This window comes from Manihot esculenta, chromosome 4, assembly GCF_001659605.2.
Source record: "Manihot esculenta cultivar AM560-2 chromosome 4, M.esculenta_v8, whole genome shotgun sequence".
Lineage (NCBI taxonomy): Eukaryota > Viridiplantae > Streptophyta > Magnoliopsida > Malpighiales > Euphorbiaceae > Manihot > Manihot esculenta.
Genome location: NC_035164.2, coordinates 5,892,073 through 5,909,442, shown reverse-complemented (window position 1 = coordinate 5,909,442; position 17,370 = coordinate 5,892,073).

The following is a 17,370-nucleotide window of genomic DNA, read 5'->3' as shown; positions in this document are numbered from 1 at the left end:
GGTTCTAGATTTGACAGATTTTGACGTCATTCTAGGGATGGATTGGTTATCGACCCATGGTGCTACCTTGGACTGTAGAGACAAGGTAGTCAGATTCAGAGATCAGGATGGGTCAGAGGTCGTCTTCAGAGGAGACAAGAGGGGTACACCTAGAGGTCTGATCTCAGCTCTTCAGGCTCGTAGGTTGCTTAGGAGGGGATGTCAGGGGTTTCTAGCTCATGTGAGGGAGTTAGATAGTCATGTCAGAGAGCCCGCCTCAGTGCCTGTGGTGAGTGAGTTCTTAGATGTTTTCCCAGACGAGCTGCCAGGGTTACCACCTGCTAGGGAGATAGAGTTCGAGATTGAGTTAATGCCTGGTACCAGACCGATCTCTATCCTCCCTACAGGATGGCACCAGCTGAATTGAAAGAACTGAAGGAACAGTTGCAAGAGCTGGTAGATAAGGGTTTCATCCGACCGAGTACTTCACCTTGGGGTGCTCCGGTTTTGTTTGTGAGGAAGAAGGATGGATCCCTCAGACTTTGTATCGACTACAGACAGTTGAACAAGGTCACTACCAAGAACAAGTACCCTTTGCCGAGGATCGACGATCTATTCGACCAGCTAGCAGGAGCAGGTTGTTTCTCCAAAATAGATCTGAGATCAGGGTACCATCAGTTGAGGATAAGGAATGAAGATGTACCGAAGACAGCTTTCAGGACCAGGTATGGGCACTATGAGTTCCTTGTGATGCCGTTTGGGTTGACCAACGCCCCTGCAGCATTCATGGACCTCATGAACAGAGTATTCAGTCAGTATCTGGATCACTTCGTTATTGTCTTCATAGATGATATCTTAGTGTATTCCAGAAATGCAGAGGAGCATGCCCATCACCTGAGGACAGTTTTGCAAACCTTGAGAGAGCATGGCTTGTATGCCAAGTTCTCCAAGTGTGAGTTTTGGCTTAGGAGCATATCATTCTTGGGGCACATTGTGTCAGAACAGGGTATTGAAGTAGACCCCAAGAAGGTAGAGGCTGTAGCTAACTGGCCTAGACCCACCACAGTGACCGAGATCAAGAGTTTTCTGGGTTTAGCAGGTTACTACAGGAGGTTCGTTCAGGACTTCTCAAAGATTGCTGCTCCTATGACCAAATTGACAAAGAAGAATCAGAAGTTCATATGGACCGATCAGTGTCAGGAAAGCTTTGAGGAGCTTAAGAGGAGGTTGACTTCAGCACCGGTGTTAGCTTTGCCAAAAAGTGATGATGACTTCTCAGTATATTGTGATGCGTCCCGTGTGGGACTGGGTTGTGTGCTAATGCAAAATGAGAGGGTGATCGCTTATGCTTCTAGGCAGCTGAAGAAGCATGAGCTGAATTACCCCACACACGATCTTGAGATGGCAGCAGTCATCTTTGCACTCAAGATGTGGAGGCATTACCTCTATGGGGTAAAATGTGAGATCTTCACAGATCATAAGAGCCTGCAGCACATCTTGAGTCAGAGAGATTTGAATTTGAGGCAGAGGAGATGGGTAGAGCTGTTGAGTGACTATGATTGCAAGATTCAGTACCATCCGGGTAAGGCGAATGTTGTGGCAGACGCCCTAAGCCGGAAATCACTCGGCAGTCTATCCCACATTTCAGCAGAGAGGAGGCCGGTGGTGAAGGAGTTCCACAGACTTATGAGTGAGGGATTACAGTTGGAGTTGTCTGGCACAGGTGCCTTAGTGGCTCATATGAGAGTGACACCCGTGTTTCTGGAGCAGGTAGCTCAGAAACAGCATGAGGACCCAGAGTTGGTCAGGATAGCCCGAACGGTTCAGTCAGGCCAGAGTAATGAGTACAGGTTTGATGATAAGGGGATCCTCCGCTACGGGAACAGAGTATGTGTGCCAGATGACATTGGTCTGAAGGGAGATATTATGGGGGAAGCCCATAATACCAGATATAGTGTTCACCCTGGAGCCACCAAGATGTATCAGGATCTGAAGAGAGTGTATTGGTGGCCAGCTATGAAGAAGGACGTGGCACTGTTCGTGTCGGCCTGCGATGTGTGTCAGAGGGTGAAACTAGAGCATCAGAAGCCGGCTGGAATGTTGAATCCACTACCGATTCCAGAGTGGAAATGGGAGAATATAGCTATGGACTTCGTAGTGGGGTTACCGGCGACGTCCAACAGATTGGACTCCATATGGGTGATTGTGGACAGACTCACCAAATCTGCTCACTTCATCCCTGTCAGGAGTGGTTACTCTGTGGACAAGTTGGCGCAGGTGTACGTAGATGAGATTGTCAGACTGCATGGGGTCCCGGTATCTATAGTGTCAGATAGAGGGCCCCAGTTCACCTCCAGGTTTTGGCGGAGCCTGCAGAACGCTATGGGTACCAGATTAGACTTCAGTACTGCCTTCCACCCACAGACAGACGGACAGTCAGAGAGGACCATCCAGACAATAGAGGATATGCTCAGAATGTGTGTGCTAGATTTTGGCGGTTCTTGGAGGCAGCATCTACCTTTGGTGGAGTTTGCCTACAATAACAGCTATCATGCTAGCATAGGGATGGCTCCATATGAAGCTTTGTATGGGAGAAGGTGCAGATCACCTATCTGCTGGGAGGAAGTAGGAGAGAGGACTCTTGCGGGTCCGGAGTTAGTAGAGCTTACCAGCAGGGTGGTACCCATAATCAGAGAGAGGATCAAGACTGCTGCTAGTCGGCAGAAGAGTTATGCAGATATCCGCAGAAGACAGCTAGAGTTTCAGGAGGGGGATTTGGTTTTGCTCAAGGTGTCTCCTATGAAAGGAGTGGTTCGGTTCGGGAAGAAGGGTAAGTTAGCTCCACGGTACATCGGTCCTTTTGAGGTGCTTCAGAGGGTCGGTAATGTGTCGTACAAGCTAGACTTGCCTGCTTCGATGGAGAGAATCCATCCGGTTTTCCATGTTTCTCTGTTACGGAAGTTCGTGTCGGATCCTGGAAAGGTTCTTAGTGAGCCTGATATGGAGATCCATGAGGATCTCACCTATGTAGAGCAGCCAGTGCGGATCTTAGACACCCAGATCAGAAAGTTGAGGAACAAGGAAATCCCGATGGTAAAGGTCCTTTGGAACCACCACAACTTAGAGGAATGCACCTGGGAGACACGGGAGTCCATGCTCCAGCAATACCCCCATCTGTTTTGAGGTGAGTGTTAGTTGTTCTATGTGTTGCATGTATGATATATTGTATACTATGTTATATGTTATGATTGATGCTATGCTTTGTATGTTAGTTGAGGAACATTCGGGGACGAATGTTCTTAAGGGGGTTCGACTGTAATACCCGGCTAGACTCCGGTATCGGGATTCCTACCGTCCGGTGGAATCTCGGATGTCGGAAACCTCTAGAAGGGTAAAACTATGATTTTATGAAATGTTTTCATGTATTTCATGTTTTTAAGTAAGAAGTTAAATGAGTTTTTGTATGAAAAATCTTTGGAGGAAAAACCCAGGTTCGGCCGCCGAAAGCCAAGTTCGGCCGCCGAACATGCATGTGATTAGGAGGCACGTTAGGCCCCCGAAAGCATGAGTGAGGGAAGTGCAGGTTCGGCCGCCGAACCTTATATTCGGCCGCCGAACCTTGCGTGCATGCGGAGGCACTTTCGGCCCCCGAACGTGGCCTGGCCAGCCACCTATAAAAGGGGCACTTAGCCGAAATGGGAGAGTTTTCTCCCATTTTCAGCCACAGCAAGCTTCCGACCTCCCTCTCCCAAATCTTGTGTTTTTCCTTCAATCCCCACCATTTTCTTTGAGTTTTAAGGTTCCACAAAGGTTTTTGAGTGTTTTTAAGCAAGTTTAGAGCTTGGAAGTCTTGGAGCTAAGTCCCTCCATTTTCCGAGCTAGGGTCGTTCTTCCTCTCGATCTTCAAGAGGTAAGCTTCGATCTATGCTTCTTTTATGTTTTATGAAAGTTTTATGCAAGTTGATGGGGTAGAATGCATGTTTAGGCTTGTTGTTAGGTTTATGTTGTGATTTGAACAATGTATGTTGGAAATGTGTTGTTTAAAGTGTTGTAGTTGGGGTATATTATAGTTTGAGACCCCTAGGTGTGATGTATGATGTGTATGCATGTGTAGAAATAAGTTTATACACGTTTTGAGGCGTTTTGGAGGCTGTGGACACAAGGGAGCCAAGTTTCTGCCCTTCGGCAGAAACTCAGGTTCGGCCGCCGAAGTGACTTTCGGCCGCCGAACCCCCTTGTGGAGGCAGTTTCGGCTGCCGAAGCCTGCCCCCGAAACTCGAGTTTCGTCTCTGTCTGGGAGGTTCGGCCGCCGAAAGTGCCGCCGAACCTGCATGACTTTCGGCTGCACAGGGACTTTCGGCCGCCGAACCTGCCGCCGAAAGTGCCCTGTTCAGCCATTTCTTGCATGTTTTCATGTGATGTTTTCATGATGTTTTAGGGGGTTTTTGGGGAGTATTTTAGAGTCAGATTCATGTATGTTTGGTCCCTCATTTGAGTCCACCTGTGTAGGTTCGGACCCGAGGAACCGAGACCCCCAGCAGTGAGCCAGCTGCTTCAGAGTCTCTTCAGAGCTAGCCAGAGGTGAGTGGAATGAACTCTAAGTTTTGAAGCAAATTAATGAAATGTTTTAGCATGATTCACGCATCATGAATGCCATGAGATATATTAGGTTGTTTGCATTAGAATTCACGAATATGTTGCATTGCATACTTTGTTGTTGATGTGGATGAATGTTGAATGATCCATTAGCCCTTGTATGTCATGATAGCCTATGTGAGTCCAGGTGTGCCTGCTACGGCTCTACGCCCCTGGCACTATGACAGATTATGGAAGTCCGGGTGTGCCAGCTACGGCTCTACGCCCCCGGCATGTCTAAGTAAGAAAGATAGGGGCTAAATGGTGACAAGTTCATCCTTGTTGTGAAATGTTTGTGTTATGGCGCATACATGAAAGTATGATTTAAATTGATGTTTTATGATTCTGCTCACTGGGCTCTAGTAGCTCACCCCACTCCCTTTATCCCCAGAGTTGCAGGTACAGGATAGATCGGGAAGTCGGCTAGAGTGAAGTTAAGTCATGTATGTTGTAATAGATAGTAGTGGACATGAACATGATGTAATGAGTATTTATGGCCATGTAATATAATGAATGTTTTGATGATGTATTGAGGATTATAGTAGTGCTTGACCTAGAGGTGTGTGAATCCCCATTATGTACAGAGTGTTTAATGAGTAATGATGTTAATGACCATGATTATCCAAGCTGATATGTATGATGATGATACCCCATTGGAGTATTTGATGAGGACTCCAGTGTGGGGTTTATGTATGATTTTGTGCATGCACAGGTTTTGCTTGGATAAGAGGAAAGAAAAATTTTTTACAGATCATGTATATGTTGTTATGTATGGGATTCCACAGGTTTACAGGAGGTATGTAGGCTTGCTACGGGTCCCGGCGGCCTTAAGCCGATCTGGATCCTAGCGCCGGTAACGGGTCGGATTTCCGGGTCGTTACAGAGTGGTATCAGAGCCCTAGGTTCATATGGTCGGACCTAGAGTGTCGGGCTCATAGATGTTCTAGAAGGTCAAGCACACTAGGAAAATCATGTCCACTAGGATAGGATGTAGAGTCCTGTCTATATGATGATATGATATGCCATGATGATATGCATGTGCATAAATGCTATGATGTGATGCTATGTATGTGATGAGGGTTCATGTGTTTCCACATGAACCATATGATGCTAATGATTGTTTATGCTATGTGCTGTTTTTCAGAAGATAGAATGAGAGGAACTCGTCGATCTGCACGATTGACTGGAGTGCCACCTCAGGACGAAGGCGCTGATGCCCGTCCTCCAGCATTGCCTAGGGCAATGTCCAGTAGGTCCAACAGAGACAGAGTAGCTAGAGACCCTAGAAGGTCTTTGGATCTGGGTAGAAGCAGATCAGTAAGGGGAACAGTGCAGGGAGGAATGTCTGAGGATATGGAAGTAGATCAGAGGAGGGATGGCAGCCTCGGTGTGAGCATGCCAGAAGAGGGCATGGGAGAATCAGAAGGAGGCGCTCAGGCCTCGAGTTATGTCCAGCCACATCACTATCCACCCTACTCACACCATCCTGGGTATTCGATGGGAGGTACATCGGATTACCCCAGTTTTAGCCCTTATCCTCCACACATGCCATACCCACCTTACTACCCACCATACTCTCAGTACCCCACGTACCCACCTCCACCTCCCTATACCAGTACAGCAAACCCTACCCCAGGGTAATTGCTTATGCTTCTAGGCAGCTAAAGAAGCATGAGTTGAATTACCCCACACATGACCTTGAGATGGCAGCAGTAATCTTTGCACTCAAGATGTGGAGGCATTACCTCTATGGGGTTAAATGTGAGATCTTTACAGATCATAAGAGCCTGCAATACATCCTGAGTCAAAGAGACTTAAATTTGAGACAGAGGAGATGGGTAGAACTGCTCAGTGACTACGATTGCAAAATCCAGTATCATCCGGGTAAGGCTAATGTTGTAGCTGATGCCTTAAGCCGGAAATCACTCGGCAGTCTATCCCACATCACAGCAGAACGAAGACCAGTAGTAAAGGAGTTCTACAAGCTCATCGAAGAAGGGCTACAGTTAGAGTTGTCGGGTACAGGTGCCTTGTTGGCTCAGATGAAAGTGACACCCGTGTTCCTTGAGCAAGTCGCTCAGAAACAGCATGAGGACCCCGAGTTAGTGAAGATTGCCAGGACTGTTCAGTTAGGCAAGAATGATGAGTTCAGATTTGACAACAAGGGGATCCTCCGCTATGGGAGTCGATTATGTGTACCAGATGACATAGGGCTAAAAGGAGACATTATGAGAGAGGCTCATAATGCAAGATACAGCATTCACCCTGGAGCCACCAAGATGTATCAAGATTTGAAGAAAGTTTATTGGTGGCCAGCGATGAAGAAAGAAGTGGCACAGTTCGTGTCAGCCTGCGAAGTGTGTCAGAGGGTGAAGCTGGAACATCAGAAGCCAGCTGGAATGCTTAACCCGCTACCGATTCCAGAATGGAAATGGGAAAACATAGCTATGGACTTCGTAGTAGGGTTACCGACGACGTCCAATAGAGTGGACTCCATATGGGTGATTGTGGACAGACTCACCAAATCTGCTCACTTCATCCCTGTCAGGAGTGGCTACTCTGTGGACAAGTTGGCGCAGGTGTATGTGGATGAGATTGTCAGGCTGCATGGGGTTCCTGTTTCGATAGTGTCAGATAGAGGGCCCCAGTTCACCTCCAGGTTTTGGCGGAGTCTGCAAAATGCCATGGGTACTAGGTTGGATTTCAGTACTGCCTTCCACCCCCAGACTGATGGACAGTCAGAAAGGACCATCCAGACTATAGAGGATATGCTTAGGATGTGTGTGCTGGACTTTGGCGGTTCTTGGAGGCAGCATCTACCTTTGGTGGAGTTTGCCTACAACAACAGCCATCATGCTAGCATCGGGATGGCTCCATATGAAGCTTTGTACGGAAGGAAGTGCAGATCACCTGTTTCCTGGGAGGAAGTTGGAGAGAAGGCCTTGGCAGGGCCTGAGCTAGTAGAGATTACCAGCAGGATGGTACCCATAATCAGAGAGAGAATCAAGACTACTGCAAGCAGACAGAAGAGTTATGCAGACATCCGCAGAAGGCAGTTAGAGTTTCAGGAGGGGGACCTGGTATTGCTCAAGGTGTCTCCAATGAAGGGAGTGGTTCGCTTCGGGAAGAAAGGTAATCTAGCCCCACGATACATCGGGCCCTTTGAAATTTTGCAAAAGATTGGGAATGTGTCGTATAAGCTGGATTTACCTGCTTCTATGGAGAGAATCCATCCGGTTTTCCATGTTTCCATGTTGAGGAAGTTTGTGTCAGATCCGAGCAAGGTTCTTAGTGAGCCTGATGTGGAGGTCCAAGAGGATCTCACCTATGTTGAACAGCCAGTACGGATCATAGACACCCAGATCAGAAAGTTAAGAAACAAGGAAATCCCGATGGTGAAAGTCCTGTGGAACCACCACAATTTAGAGGAATGCACTTGGGAGACACGGGAGTCCATGCTCCAGCAGTACCCTAATCTCTTTTAAGGTTAGATCCCTATGTGTTGATGTGCTATATCTATATGTTATATGTTTGCCATGTTATGTGTTGTTTGGTGAACATTCGGGGACGAATGTTCTTAAGGGGGGGAGAATGTAATACCCGGCTAGACTCTGGTATCGGAATTCCTACCGTCTGGTGGAATCTCGGATGTCGGAGACCTCTAGAAGGGTAGAATCATGTTTTTGAAAAATGTTTTAATGTGTTTTAATGGTTTTAAAGTATGAAACTAAATGAGTTTTGCATGAGGAGTCTTTGGAGGAAAACCCAGGTTCGGCCGCCGAAAGTCAAGTTCGGCCGCCGAACATGCATGCGTTTTGGAGGCACGTTAGGCCCCCGAAAGCATGAGTTAGGGAAGTCCAGGTTCGGCCGCCGAAAGTCAAGTTCGGCCGCCGAACATTTCATGGATGCGGAGGCACATTCGGCCCCCGAACGTGGCCTGGCCAGCCACCTATAAAAGGGACACTTAGCCGAAATGGGCGAGCTTTCTCCCATTTTCGGCCACAGCAAGCTTCCGACCATCCCTTTGCAAATCTTGTGTTCTTCCTCCAAATCTCTTCCATTTTCCTTGAGTTTTAAACTCACATTGCAAGTTTTTAGCATTTAAACCAAGTTTTAGAGCTTTGGGAACTCAGGAGCTCATTTTCGTGGATCTCCGAGTTTAGGTCGTCTCCCTCTCGATCTTCAAGAGGTAAGAGCCGATCTTAAGCTCCTTATATGTTTTAAGTAAGTTTTAAGTTGTTTTATGGGTAAAGATGCATGTTTAGGCTTGTTGATGAGTTTATGGTTTTGATGTTTTGATGAACAATGTATGTTGTTTGTGTGTGTTGAAGTGTTGTAGTTGGGGTATTTGATAGTTTGAGACCCCTAGGTGTGATGTATGGTGTTTATGCATGTTTTAGAACGAGTTTATGCATGATTGGTGAGTTTGAAGGCAAAAATGCTTAAGGGAGCCAAGTTTCTGCCCTTTTGCAGAAATCAGGTTCGGCAGCCGAAGGGAGTTTCGGCCGCCGAACATGGCTTGAGAGGCAGCTTTAGGCTGCCGAAGCTTGCCCCCGAAAGTTGGAGTTTCGGCTCTGTCCGAGACTTTCGGCCGCCGAAGGTGCCGCCGAACATGCATGAGTTTCGCCTCTGTCTGGGAGTTTCGGCCGCCGAAGGTGCCGCCGAACCTGCCTGACTTTCGGCTCTGGAGGGACTTCCGGCCGCCGAAGGTGCCGCCGAAAGTGCCCTGTCCAGCCTTTTCTTGCATGCTTCCTAGGAGTGTTTTGAGGTGTTTTTAGGAGGTTTTTGGGGGTATGTTTAGGGTTATGTTCTTGTTGTTTTGGTGCCTCATTTGAGTCCACCTGTGTAGGTTCGGACCCGAGGAACCGAGACCCCCGGTTGTGAGATAGTCGTCCAGAGTTCGTTATTAAAGCTTCAGTCACCAGGTGAGTGGAACAACCCCTTAAGTTTTAAAGTAAAGTAAATGAATAAATCATAAAGCATTGTCCATGCATCATTATGCCATGCAATATTTCAGGATGTTTGCATTAGAATTCACGAATATGCTGCATTGCATAAATTGATGTTGATGTGGATGGTTGTTAGGTGATCCATAGTCCTCTGATGTTATGTTATGATGATATGTTATGGAAGACCAGCGAGGCCCATTCTACGCCCCTGGCATTATGTAAGAGAAAGACCAGCGAGGCCCATTCTACGCCCCTGGCATTTTAGAATGTTATGTTATGTAAGAGAAAGACCAGTGAGGCCCATTCTACGCCCCTGGCATTTGGAGATGTTGAGGACTAATGGTGACAATACCATCCTTTTATGTGATTAGCTGTGATGTGTTGCATTTCATGAAAGCATGAATAAGAAAAAGAAAGAAAAAAGTTAAATAATATAATAATTATAATAATAATAAAATGAATAATAATATACCTAAAAATGGAGGAATTAAAGCAAATGTTTTTAGTTTCTGCTCATTGGGCTTTATAGCTCACCCCCTCTCCCCTAACCCCAGTCTTGCAGGTGCAGAGTAGATAGAGAAGTCAGCAGAGTAAGAGAAGTTTATGTAATAGCTTAGCTGTGGACATGGTTTGTTGGTAATGTAAAAGTATGAGATGTAATGTAATGTAAGTTGATAATGTGCTTGACTAGAGTCTGTTGAATTCCCTGTACACATGGTCTTGTATGAGATATAATGTTTTTATGATGCCTATGTAATCCAAGCCCATGTTATGTTATGTTACCCCATGGGAGTATTTGATGAGGACTCCAATGAGGGGTTTATGTTATGGTTGTGCATGCACAGGCTAGGCTTGGCAAAGAAATGTTTGAATGAAAGAAAAGTTTTTAATTTTTCTGTATGTTGTTGACCATGTATGGGATTAAACAGGTTCACAGGATGTATGTTTGGCTTGCTACGGGTTCTGGCGGCCTTAAGCCGACCTGAATCCTAGCGCCGGTAGCGGTCCGGTTTCCGGGTCGTTACAAACCTGCTAAACCCAAAAAGCTTTTGATCTCTGTCACTGTGGTGGGTCTAGGCCAGTTAGCTACAGCTTCCACTTTCTTGGGGTTTACCTCGATTCCAATTTCTGACACTACATGCCCCAAAAAAGAGATGCTCCTCAGCCAGAACTCACACTTGGAGAACTTGGCATACAAGCCATGTTCCCTTAAGGTCTGCAGAACTAACCTCAGATGATGGGCATGCTCCTCTGCATTCCTGAAGTACACTAAGATATCATCTATGAAGACAATAACAAAGTGATCCAGGTATTGGCTAAATACTCTGTTCATGAGATCCATGAATGCTGCAGGGGCATTGGTTAACCCGAACGACATCACAAGGAACTCATAATGCCCATATCTGGTCCTGAATGCTGTCTTCGGCACGTCCTCTTCTCTTATCCTCAGCTGATGGTACCCAGATCTCAGATCTATTTTGGAGAAACAACCTGCTCCTGCTAGCTGGTCGAATAGATCGTCGATCCTTGGCAACGGGTACTTGTTCTTGGTAGTGACTTTGTTCAACTGCCTGTAGTCGATACAAAGTCTGAAGGATCCATCCTTCTTTCTCACAAATAGCACTGGAGCACCCCAAGGTGAGGTACTCGGTCTGATGAAACCCCTATCTACCAGCTCTTGCAACTGCTCTTTCAACTCTTTCAATTCTGCTGGTGCCATCCTGTAGGGAGGAATAGAGATCGGTCTAGTTCCAAGCATCAATTCAATTTCGAACTCTATTTCCCTAGCAGGTGGTAAACCTGGCAGCTCGTCTGGAAAAATATCTAAGAACTCTCTGACCACTGGCATTGAGGCGGGCTCTCTGACATGACTATCCAGCTCTCTCACATGAGCTAGAAAACCCTGACAACCCCTCCTAAGCAACCTACGAGCCTGAAGGGCTGATATCAAACCTCTAGGTGTACCCCCCTGTCTCCTCTGAAGACAACCTCTGACCCATCCTGACATCTGAACTTGACTACCTTGTCTCTGCAATCCAAGGTAGCACCATGGGTGGATAGCCAATCCATCCCTAGAATGACGTCAAAATCTGTCAAATCTAGAACCACAAGGTCGGCGGACAGGCATCTTCCCTCCACAAAAACTGGACTACACTGGCAGACTGACTCTGCCACTGACGGGTCACACTTGGGTCCACTGACCCATAGGGGACACTCTAACCCAGAGACCATCAAGCCCAACCTCTCGACGGCCCTCGGAGCAATGAAAGAATGAGATGCACCAGGGTCCATTAATGCATACACATCAGAACAACCAATGATGAGATTACCTGACACCACAGTGTTGGATGTGTTTGCCTCCTGTTGAGTCATGGTGAAGATCCGTGCTGGGGCTGATGGACCTTCACCTCTGAAATCCGCTGAAGAAGAGGCTGCCCCTCTCCCTCAACCTCTGCCACTAGCCTGAGTCGCGGCCGGAGCTGCTGGCTGAGCCACACTACCAGAAGCTGTCTGCTGAGACTGTGCCATAAAAGCTGCCCTAGGACACTCCCGAGCCATGTGTCCCTCCTGCCCACATCTGAAGCAAGCTGTCGTCCCAACCAGACATACTCCTTTGTGCGGCTTCCCACACTTCTTGCATGCTGCATTATCTGCACCTGAGCTTGAACCACTTCCTAATCCCAGACCAGACTTGATCTTATTCCAGAACTTGTTCTTCTTTGGCTTCTTGGTGGTATTGCTCCACCTCTTACTAGCTGAACTCAGAGAAGAAGGGTCTAACCTTCCCCCACCTAGGGTCTTGGAACCAGAAGGCTGTGCCACTGACTGTTTGACTTTCCCCTCGATGATAGCACTAGCCTCCATCCTCCGAGCCATATCCACTATGGCATGGAAACTCTCCCTCTCTGCTGACTGAATCAAGGAGGAATACCTGGAATGGAGCCTCATGATATACCTCCTTGACTTTCTCTGATCTGTGTCCAGATTCTGCCCAGCAAACGGCAATAGCTCCAAGAATCTGTCTGTATACTCATCCACGCTCATCTCATCCGTTTGCCTCAACTGCTCGAACTCAATCATCTTCAATTCTCTTGAACTGTCAGGGAAAGCCCATCCTGCAAACTTATTTGCAAAGTCCTCCCATGATAGGCTGTCCAATCTCGGGTTCACATAGTTCTTAAACCACTCTCGGGCCTTCTTTAATTTTAGTGTGAACCCAGCCATCTGAATGGCTCTACTGTCATCAGCTCCTATCTCATCTGTAATTGTCTTGACCCTCTTAAGGTATACAAAAGGGTCATCACCGGTTTCAAACTGGGGAGCACCCAGCTTCATGTAATCGGTCATCTTGACCTTGCTCCTCCCAGATGAGCTAGGTTTAGGCATTTGGGTTTCTGGGACAGTAGGTGCTGCTAGTGGTGGAGGAGGTGCAACATCCCCTGGGGTAGGGTTTGCTGTACCTGGATGGTAGGGTGGGGGTGGATACATAGGGTACTGTGGGTAAAAAGGTGGGTATGGCATCTGAGAGTGATAAGGGTTAAAACTGGGGTAATCCGATGTACCTCCCATCGAATACCCGGGATTATGTGAAAAGGGTGGGGAGTAAGGTGGCTGAACAAATCCCGAGGCCTGAGTGCCTCCTTGGGACTCTCCCATTCCCTCTTCCGACATACTTACTCTGAGACTGCCATCCCTCCTCTGATCCATATCCATCTGATCCTCCACATCCTCTGACATATTCCCTTGCACTGTTCCCCTCACTGATCTGCTTCTACCCAGATCCAAAGACCTTCTAGGGTCTCTTACTGCTCATTCTCTGCTGGACCTACTTGACATTGCCCTAGGCAATGCAGGAGGACGGGCATCAGTGCCCTCGTCCTGGGGTGGTACTCCAGTCAATCGTGCAGATCGACGAGTTCCTCTCATCCTGTTTACTGAAAAACAGCACACATCACATAAACATTAGCATCAAATGGTTCATGTGCAAACACATGAACCCGCATCACATACATCATATGCATAGCATATCATTAATGCACATACATATAGTCATGGCATTTCACATCATTGTTCAAGACAGGACTCTACATCCTATCCTAGTGGACATGATCTTCCTATTGTGCTTGACCTTCTATAACATCTATGAGCCTGACACTCTAGGTCCGACCATATGAACCTAGGGCTCTGATACCAATCTGTAATGACCTGAAAATCGGACCGCTACCGGCGCTAGGATCCAGATCGGCTTAAGGCCGCCGGGACCCGTAGCAAGCCAAACATTCATCCTGTGAACCTGTTTAATCCCTTACATGATCAACAACATACATAAAAATTTTAAACTTTTCTTTACATTCATTCATTCTTTCATTCATTCACCAAACTCAACCTGTGCAAGCACTATACACAATCATAATCATAAACATTAACCCCTCTTTGGAGTCTCATCAATGCCCCAATGGGGTGACATATATACATTGAGTTTGGTTTTTCAATAATCATCAATAGACCTTAAGATCATGTACTAGAGAGGGATTAATATAGTACTATGGTCAAGCACAACTCTAAACTTCCATAATCATCATTACATAACATTTCAATACTTTTCTTTTACATTACAACATATTCATGTCCACAGCTAGCTATTACATAAGACAAAACTCTACTCCTGCTAACCTCCTGGTCTACTCTGTACCTGCAAACCTGGGGAGTTAAGGGAGAGGGGTGAGCTATAAAGCCCAGTGAGCAGAATAATAAAACATTAAATTTTAAGTCCATGCTTCCATGAAATGCATCACATCACAAACATATCACATAAAGGATGAATTTGTCACCAATAGCCCTCTACATCATTCCATAGTGCCAGAACGTAGAATGGGTCCTGATATTTCTCTTACATAACATAACATAACATTCCAAGATGCCAGGGACGTAGAATGGGTCTTCCAGGACTTTCTCTTACATGGTGCTAGCGAACGTAGAATGGGTCTCACTGATCTTTCATTCCGTACCGTACATATCATATCATCACATCATAGATTGAGGGCTATGGATCATCCAACATTCATCCACATCAACAACATATTATGCAATGCAACATATTCGTGAATTCTAATGCAAACAACCTAATATATCTCATGGCATTTATGATGCGTGAATTATGCTAAGAATTGATTTATTATTTACTTTAAAACATAAAGAGTTATTCCACTCACCTCTGGCTGAAGCTCTAATGACTCAGAAGCAGCTGAACTCACTGCTGGGGTCCTCGGTTCCTCGGGTCCGAACCTACACAGGTGGACTCAGATGAGGGACCTAACATACATAAACATGACTCTAAAATACTCCCCAAAAATCCCCTAAAACACCTTAAAACTATCACATAAATCATGCAAAGGAGGGCTGAACAGGGCTGAACAGGGCACTTTCGGCGGCAGGTTCGGCGGCCGAAAGGCCCTTCAGAGCCGAAAGTCATGCACCTTCGACGGCACTTTCGGCGGCCGAAGGTTCCCTCCAGAGACGAAACTCATGCATGTTCGGCGGCACCTTCGGCGGCCGAAACTCCCTTCCAGAGCCGAAAGTCATCTTTCGGGGGCAGGGTTCGGCAGCCGATACATGCTACCAAAGGCAGGTTCGGCGGCCGAAAGAACCTTCGGCTGCCGAACCTGAGTTCTTCCCAAGGGCAGAAACTCAGCCTTCCTCATGCATAAACACCTCCCAACTCATTCAAACATGCATTTTCCTATTCTACAGCATGCAAACTTAAGCATACAAGCTCTTAGGGGCTTCAAACTATCCTAAACCCCATCTACAACACATCAAACAACCCACATTGTTCATAAACATACATATACTCATAAACATAACAATAACCTATCATGCATTTCTACCGCATAGATCTTCGTAAAACTAGTTTAAAACATGCAAGAAAGGTTGGATCTAAGCTTACCTCTTGAAGATCGAGAGAAAAGACGATCCTAGCTTGGAGGTAGGGAGAAATCCACTCTTTGGTCTTCAAGCTTCCAAACTTGCACTTTTTACTCAAAACTCTTCAAATCAGCATAAAGCCTGTTAAAACATGAAAGATCGGAGGAAAAACAGCAAAAACGAACCAAATGAGAGCATGAACTCACCATGGCCGAAAATGGGGAGAAAACTCGCCCGTTTCGGCCATGGAGCTCTTATATAGGGCTGGCAGACCGCCTTTCGGCAGCTGAACATGAGGTTCGGCGGCCGAACCTTTGAGACTTTCGGAAGCCAAACATGCCCCCCTAACCCTAGTTTTGCAGGGCCAGAGTTAGCTATGAAGAGTCAGAGTCAGCAGAGTGCTGAGTATGAGTTGGATATGTGTATGTAATAGAATAGTGGACATGATGTAAATTAAAGGATTAGTATGTAATGTATAGAGATCTAAGGTCATGTAATGGATAGAGTTGTGCTTTGCCCTAGTGTATGATTAATCCCTTGTTATGCATGATCTTTATTGAATGCTTTATGTTTATTATGAGAAACGTTGAACCAAGGCTGATTTGTGATATGCTGACCCTATGAGAGTGGGTTCTATGTTTTCAGACATAGTGCATGCAGGTCAAGCTTGGTAAGGGAAAGGAAAGTGTTTTTCAGTTTGTAGTGTTTATGTTTGATCATGTATGGGATTTATCAGGTACACAGAGTTCAGGATAGGCTTGCTACGGGTCCCGACGGCCTTAAGCCGATCTGGATCCTAGCGCCGGTAGCGGTTCGGGCCGTTACAGAGGGGTGCCGGTTTTCGGGCTGTTACATATTGGTATCAGAGCATAGGGCCTCATAAGTACGGTGTGTTGTGCAAAGATGCTCAAGGATGAGAGATATCCCACATTGGAAGGAGGTTGTTTAGAGGGCGAGGGCAAGCACAGTAGGCAAAATCATATCCACTAGGATAGGATGTCGAGTCCTGTCTTGATGAATGATGTGAAATGCCAAAATGATATGCATGTGCATTAATGGTATGCTATGTATGCATGTATGTTGTAGGTTCATGTGTTTCCATATGAACCGTATGATTGCTAATGCTTGTATGTTTGTGTGTTATTCTTCAGAAGAGCTAAGATGAGAGGTGATCGTCGATCTGTGGAATCGACTGGAGTTCCATCTGAGAGGAAAGGTATGGACACCTTTTCCCCTACTCTGCCACGGGCACAGTCGGGTGAAGTCGGTAGATGGGGAACATCAAGGGACCCTGGAAGGTCTTTTGATGAAAGCAGAGAAGGAATGGATTTAAGGAGAATGTCTGTAGACAGGAGGGAAGTAGACATAGATGTGCAAAGGAGAGGTAGAGGTCTGGATGTGAACATGCTTGAAGAAGGCATGGGGGAGTCTCAAGAAGGTGCTTAGACTCAGGATTCCAGGATCTCAGGTTTTGGAGGGAATGATCCCTCCACTCGGAGTACAGCTACCTCGAGAGGAGTGAAGTGGGGGAAAACCACTGGTAAAGGGAACAGAGGCCTCAGAAGGGCAAAGAAGGGCAAAGAAGAGCAAGTTTTGGAAGAAGTTAAAGGCTAGTCTGGGTTGTGGTGCTGGTTCAAGCTCTGGCTTAGGCAAATCAAGATGTCTGAGGTGTGGAAGGCCATACAAGGGAGCCTGCCATTATGGGACAACAGCTTGTTTTAGGTGCGGACAGGAAGGACACATAGCACGTGAGTGTCCTACTGCGCCCCGAGTAGTACAGTCTCAGCGGTTAACTTCAGGTAGAGAGGCTCAGCTAGCAGCTCCAGCAGAGTCTCAGGGTAGAGGTCGAGGCAGAGGAAGAGGGTCAGCCCCTCATTCCTTA